Source organism: Triticum dicoccoides, chromosome 4A (assembly GCF_002162155.2).
Source record: "Triticum dicoccoides isolate Atlit2015 ecotype Zavitan chromosome 4A, WEW_v2.0, whole genome shotgun sequence".
In the NCBI taxonomy this organism is placed as follows: Eukaryota; Viridiplantae; Streptophyta; class Magnoliopsida; order Poales; family Poaceae; genus Triticum; species Triticum dicoccoides.
The window spans coordinates 553,333,858-553,341,763 of NC_041386.1; positions in this window are offsets into that span (position 1 = coordinate 553,333,858).

Here is a 7,906-nt window from a genome sequence, read left to right on the forward strand (position 1 = left end):
CACCCACCTCTTTACCGTCTGCCAGCGGACGGCAATGAATCTTTGTTGTCCGCCAGCCGACGACAAAGAACTGGTTGATGGCAAATAGGATCTTTGTCATTGCTACCTATTGAGCATGTGTTGGTTTTCCCTTGAAGAGGAAAGGGTGATGCAGCACAGTAGCGTAAGTATATCCCTCAGTTTTTGAGAACCAAGGTATCAATCCAATAGGAGGTAACATGCAAGTCACCTAGTACCTGCACAAACAAACAAGAACCTCGCAACCAACGCGATAAAGGGGTTGTCAATCCCTTCACAGTCACTTACGATAGTGAGATCTGATAGAGATAATAAGATAAATATTTTTGGTATTTTTATGATATAGATTGGAAAATAAAGATTGCAAAATAAACGGTAATAGAAATAGCAAGTTGATATGAAAATAATATGATGGAAGATAGACCCGGGGGCCATAGGTTTCACTAGTAGCCTCTCTCAAGATAGCAGATTCTACGGTGGGTGATAGAGCAATTGATAGAAAAGCGAATACTTATGAGAATATCTAGGCATGATCATGTATATGGGCATCACGTCCGCGACAAGTAGACCGAAATGATTCTGCATCTACTACTATTACTCCACACATCGACCATTATCCAGCATGCATCTAGAGTATTAAGTTCATAAGAACAGAGTAACACATTAGGCAAGATGACATGATGTAGAGGGATAAACTCAAGCAATATGATATAAACCCCATTTTTTATCCTCGATGGCAACAATACAATACGTGCCTTGTTGCCCCTTCTGTCACTGGGAAAGGACACCGCAAGATTGAACCCAAAGCTAAGCACTTCTCCCATTGCAAGAAAGATCAATCTAGTAGGCCAAACCAAACTGATAATTTGAAGAGACTTGCAAATATATTTAAATCAAGCATAAAAGATTTCAGAGAAGAATCCAATATTGTTCATAGATAATCTTGATCATAAACCCACAATTCATCGGATCTCGACAAACACACCGCAAAAAGAATTACATCGAATAGATCTCCAAGAGAATCGTGGAGAACTTTGTATTGAGATCCAAAGAGAGAGAAGAAGCCATCTAGCTAATAACTATGGACCCTAAGGTCTATGGTAAACTACTCACACATCATCGGAGAGGCTATGGTGTTGATGTAGAAGCCCTCCGTGATCGATTCCCCCTCCGGCAGAGCGCCAGAAAAGGCCCCAAGATGGGATCTCACGGGTACAGAAGGTTGCGGCGGTTGAAATAGGGTTTCGTGGTGCTCCTAGATGTTTCCGGGGTATATGGGTATATATAGGAGGAAGAAGTACGTCGGTAGAGCTGCGAGGGGCCCATGAGGGTGGGGGCGCGCCCTCCTGCCTCGTGGCCTCCTTGCTTCTTTCTTGACGTCCACTCCAAGTCTCATGGATCACGTTTGTTCCAAAAATAACTCTCCCCATGTTTTCATTCTGTTTGGATTCCGTTTGATATTCCTTTTCTGCGAAACACTGAAATAGGCAAAAAAAACGACAATTTGCACTAGGCCTTTGGTCAGTTGGTTAGTCCCAAAAATAATATAAAAAGGTATATTAAAGCCCATTAAACATCCAAAACAGATAATATAATAGCATGGAACAATCAAAAATTATAGATACATTGGAGATGTATCAAACATCCCCAAGCTTAATTCCTGCTCGTCCTCGAGTAGGTAAATGATAAAAACAGAATTTTGATGTGGAATCCTACCTATCATAATTCTCAATGTAATTTTCTTTATTGTGGCATGAATGTTCAGATCCGAAAGATTCAAGACAAAAGTTTAATATTGACATAAAAATAATAATACTTCAAGCATACTAACAAAGCAATCATGTCTTCTCAAAATAACATGGCCAAAGAAAGTTATCCCTACAAAATCATATAGTCTTGCCATGCTCTATCTTCACCACACAAAGTATTTAAATCATGCACAACCCCGATGACAAGCCAAGCAATTGTTTCATACTTTTGGTGTACTCAAACCTTTTCAATCTTCACACAATATATGAGTGTGAGCCATGGACATAGCACTATAGGTGGAATAGAATGGTGGTTGTGGAGAAGAAAAAAGGAGAAGATAGTCTCTCATCAACTAGGCGTATCAATGGTCTATGGATATGCCCATCAATACATATCAATGTGAGTGAGTAGGGATTGCCATGCAACGGATGCACTAGAGCTATAAGTGTATGAAAGCTCAACAAAAAGAAACTAAGTGGGTGTGCATCCAACTTGCTTGCTCACGAAGACATAGGGCATTTTGAGGAAGCCCATCATTGGAATCTACAAGCCAAATTCTATAATGTAACATTCCCACTAGTATATGAAAGTGACAACCTAGGATGCACACTATCATGAAGATTATGGTGCTACTTTGAAGCACAAGTGTGGTAAAAAGGATAGTAGCATTGTCCCTTCTCTCTTTTTCTTTCATTTTTTGGGCCTTCTCTTTTTTATGGCCTTTCTCTTTTTTCTCTTTTTTTTATTTTTGTCCGGAGTCTCATCCCGACTTGTGGGGGAATCATAGTCTCCATCATCCTTTCCTCACTTGGGACAATGCTCTAATAATGATGATCCTCACATTTTTATTTACCTACAACTCAAAAATTACAACTCGATACTAGAACAATATATGACTCTATGTGAATGCCTCCGGCGTGTACCGGGATGTTCAATGAATCAACAGTGACATGTATGAAGGAATTATGAACGTGGCTTTGCCACAAATACGATGTCAACTACATGATCATGCAAAGCAATATGAGAATGATGAAGCATGTCATAATAAACGGAATGGTGGTAAGTTGCATGGCAATATATCTCGGAATGGCTATGGAAATTCCATAATAGGTAGGTATGGTGGCTGTTTTGAGGGAGGTATAAGGTGGGTGTATGGTACCGGCGAAAGTTGCACGGTACTAGAGAGGCTAGCAATGGTGGAAGGGTGAGAGTGCGTATAATCCATGGACTCAACATTAGTCATAAGAACTCACATACTTATTGCAAAAATCTATTAATTATGAAAACAAAGTACTACGTGCATGCTCCTAGGGGGATAGATTGGTAGGAAAATACCATCGCTCGTCCCCGACCGCCACTCATAAGGAAGACAATCAATAAATAAATCATGCTCCGACTTCATCACATAACGGTTCACCATACGTGCATGCTACGGGGATCACAAACTTTAACACAAGTATGTCTCAAATTCACAACCACTTAACTAGCATGGCTCTAATATCACCATCTTCATATCTCAAAACAATCATCAAGTATCAAACTTCTCATAGTATTCAATGCACTTTTTATGATAGTTTTTATTATACCCATCTTGGATGCCTATCATATTAGGACTAATTTTATAGCCAAAGCAAATTACCATGCTATTTTAAAAGACTCTAAAAATAATATAAGTGAAGCATGATAGATCAATGATTTCTATAAAATAAAACCACCACCATGCTCTGAAAAGATATAAGTGAAGCACTAGAGCAAAATTATCTAGCTCAAAAGATATAAGTGAAGCACATAGAGTATTCTAATAAACTCCGATTCATATGTGTCTCTCCAAAAGGTGTGTACAGCAAGGATTATTGTGTTAAAATAAAAAGAAAATACTCAAATCATACAAGACGCTCCAAGCAAAACACATATCATGTGGTGAATAAAAATATAGCCTCAAGTAAAGTTACCGATAGAAGAAGACGAAAGAGGGGATTCCTTCCGGGGCATCCTCAATCTTAGGCTTTTGGTTGTCCTTGAATTTACCTTGGGGTGCCTTGGGAATCTCCAAGCTTAGGCTCTTGCCACTCCTTATTCCAAAATCCATCAAATCTTTACCCAAAACTTGAAAACTTCACAACACAAAACTCAACAGAAAATCTCATGAGCTCCGTTAGTATAAGAAAACAAACCACCACTTCAAGGTACTGTAACGAACTCATTCTTTATTTATATTGGTGTTAAAGATACTGTATTACAACTTCTCTATGGTTCATACCCCCCGATACTAGCCATAGATTCATCAAAATAAGAAAACAACACACGAAAAACATAATCTGTCAAAAACAGAACAGTCTGTAGTAATCTGTATGTTTAGAATACTAATGTAACCCCAAAAATTCTTAAGTAAATTTTTGGACGTGCGTAATTTGTCTATTAATCATGTTCAAAAAGAATCAACCTAATCGCACTCTCCAGTAAAAAATGGCAGCAAATCTCGTGAGCACTAAAGTTTCTGTTTTTTTACAGCAAGATTGCAAAAACTTCCCCCAAGTCTTCCCAAAGGTTCTACTTGGCACAAACACTAATTAAAAGCATAAAACCACATATAAACAGAATCTAGATGAATTATTTATTACTAAACAAGAAACAAAAATGAAATTGGGTTGCCCCCCAACAAGCGCTATCGTTTAACGCCCCTAGCTAGGCATAAAAACAAGGATAGATCTAGGTATTGTCATCTTTGGTATGCAATCCATAAGTGGCTCTCATAATAGATTCATAAGGTAATTTAATTTTATTCCTAGGAGAGTGTTCCATGCCTTTCCTTAACGTAAATTGGAATCTAATATTCCCTTCTTTCATATCAATAATTGCACCAATCGTTCTAAGGAAAGGTCTACCAAAAATAATAGGACATGTAGGATTGCAATCTACATCAAGAACAATGAAATCTACAGGCACATAATTCCTATTTGCAATAATAAGAACATCATTAATCCTTCTCATAGGTTTCTTAATAGTGGAATCCGCAAGATTCAAATTTAAAGAACAATCATCAAATTCACGGAAACCTAACACATCACACAAAGTTTTTGGAATCGTGGAAACACTAGCACCCAAATCACATAAAGCAAAGCATTCATGATCTTTAATTTTAATTTTAATAGTAGCTTTCCACTCGTCATAGAGTTTTCTAGCAATAGAAACTTCTAATTCAAGCTTTTCTTCATAAGATTGCATTAAAGCATGAACGATATGTTTGGTAAAAGCTTTATTTTGACTATAAACATGAGGAGAATTTAACACGGATTGCAACAAGGAAATACAATCTATCAAAGAGCCATTATCATAATTAAATTTCTTGAAATCCAAAATAGTGTGTTCATTGATATGTAAAGTTTTGACCTCTTCAATCCCACTTTTACCAATTTTTGCATCAAGATCTAAAAACTCCAAATCATTGGGACGCCTTTTAACTAAGGTTGACTCATCTCCAGTCCCATCATTATCAACATTCATATTGCAAAACAAAGATTTAATAGGAGACACATCAATCACTTTCAGATCTTCATCCTTATTATCGTCTAGTTCTTCCAGTTCAGCAGCCATCTTATTAACTAAGGTAGCCTGCTTATCCGAAATTTGGGCTATTAAGTTTTCAAGATGAGCGAACTGAGATTTCAAACCATAAAATTCTTTAGACATATCATCGAGCTCTTTATTCATGTACCCCATAAAACTTTTTTGTTCTTTAAGCTCATTTCTGAAGAAATTATTACGCTCAAACTGCAAGGACATAAAACTTCTAACGTTGTTTTCAATTTCTTCCAACCTTCTAAGGTGAGGATCAACGCTTTTTGGTAAAGCCATCGCGGCAAACAATCCAACACACAAGCAAGCAAGAGGCAAGCAAAAAGAGGCGAACGGAAAAAAGAGCGAATAAAATGGCAAGGGTGAAGTGGGGGAGAGGAAAACGAGAGGCAAATGGCAAATAATGTAATGTGAGGGATAAGAGTTTGTGATGGGAACTTGGTATGTCTTGACTTGATGCAAGCTCCCCGGCAACGGCCCTAGAAATCCTTCTTGCTACCTCTTGAGTATGCGTTGGTTTTCCCTTGAAGAGGGAAGGGTGATGCAGCACAGTAGTGTAAGTATTTCCCTCGGTTTTTTAGAACCAAGGTATCAATCCAGTAGGAGGTAACATGCAAGTCACCTAGTACCTGCACAAACAAACAAGAACCTCGCAACCAACGCGATAAAGGGGTTGTCAATCTCTTCACGGTCACTTACGAAAGTGAGATCTGATAGAGATAATAAGATAACTATTTTTGGTATTTTTATGATATAGATTAGAAAATAAAGATTGCAAAATAAATGGTAATAGAAATAACAAGTTGATATGAAAATAATATGATGGAAGATAGACCCGGGGCCATAGGTTTCACTAGTGGCTTCTCTCAAGATAGCAGAGTCTACGGTGGGTGAACAAATTACTGTCGAGCAATTGATAGAAAAGCGAATACTTATGAGAATATCTAGGCATGATCATGTATATAGGCATCACGTACATGACAAGTAGACCGAAATGATTCTCCATCTACTACTATTACTCCACACATCGACCATTATCCAGCATGCATCTAGAGTATTAAGTTCATAAGAACAGAGTAACACATTAGGCAAGATGACATGATGTAGAGGGATAAACTCAAGCAATATGATATAAACCCCATCTTTTTATCCTCGATGGAAACAATACAATACATGCCTTGCTGCCCCTTCTGTCACTAGGAAAGGACACCGCAAGATTGAACCCAAAGCTAAGCACTTCTCCCATTGCAAGAAAGATCAATCTAGTAGGCCAAACCAAACTGATAATTCAAAGAGACTTGCAAAGATATTTAAATCATGCATAAAAGATTTCAAAGAAGAATCAAATATTGTTCATAGATAATCTTGATCATAAACCCACAATTCATCGGATCTGGACAAACACACCGCAAAAAGAATTACATCGAATAGATCTCCAAGAGAATCAAGGAGAACTTTGTATTGAGATCCAAAGAGAGAGAAGAAGCCATCTAGCTCATAACTATCACTAGAAAAAATACACTCCCGTGATGACAGATGTTTGTCACAGTAGGTCGCATTTTCTGTCATGCATGTACATCCATGACGATTTTATGACAGAATCAAGATATCCATACCTGTGTTGTCGTAGAAGTGTTCCATGACATTACCAAAATTATCATCATGGAAGTGTCCACTTCCATGACGATAAATCGCGCGTCACAGAAGTGCTTTCGTCAAGGGTGACCGACACGTGGCATCCACCGTAACGGAACGCCGTTAAGCTATCGGGTCGGGTTTTGGATCCGATAACCCGTTAAAAGCCCCGACCAATGGGGATTTTCCACATGTAAAATCATCATTGGCTGGAGGAGACACGTGTCAGGTCCGCGTTGGCACAGGTATCACTCATCCAATGCGCGAGACGCACCTATGATATGTTGACACCTGGACCGGCCCATCAAGTTTAAATGGGCCGGCCCAACTAAAGGCCCACAAGATTTTGCGGACCATAATGGGCTGGCCCAGCTAAAGGCCCACGAGATTTTGTGGACCATAATGGGTTGGCCCAGCTAAAGGCGCACAAGATTTTGCGGGCCATAATGGGCCGGCCCAGATAAAGGCCCACAAGATTTTTGTGTGCCATAATGGGCTGGCCCAAGTAAAGGCCCACAAGATTCTTGCGGATCATAATGGGCCGGCCTAGCTAAAGGCCCATGAGATTTTGCCGACATTAATGGGCCGGCCCAGCTGTAGGCCCACAAGATTTTGAGGACCCTAGTAGGCCGGCCCATTAACTGGCTGCCATGTTTTGGGCCAAATTGCGGCCCATATTTGATCTGGTGCATTAATGGTCTGCCACGCTCCGGGCCTAATAGTGGCCCATATGAGATCCGGCCCATTAAAAGCCTACCATGTTCTGGGCCAAATTACGGCCCAGATCAAGTCTGGCCCTTTAAGAGGCTTTGGGCTCGATTATGGCCCATATCAGATTCGGCCCGTCAACTGGGCACTATGCTTTTGGGCCCACTTGCTAAAGGCCCACTTAGTAATTCGGCCTGATATTAGTTTTGGCCTGTTAAGG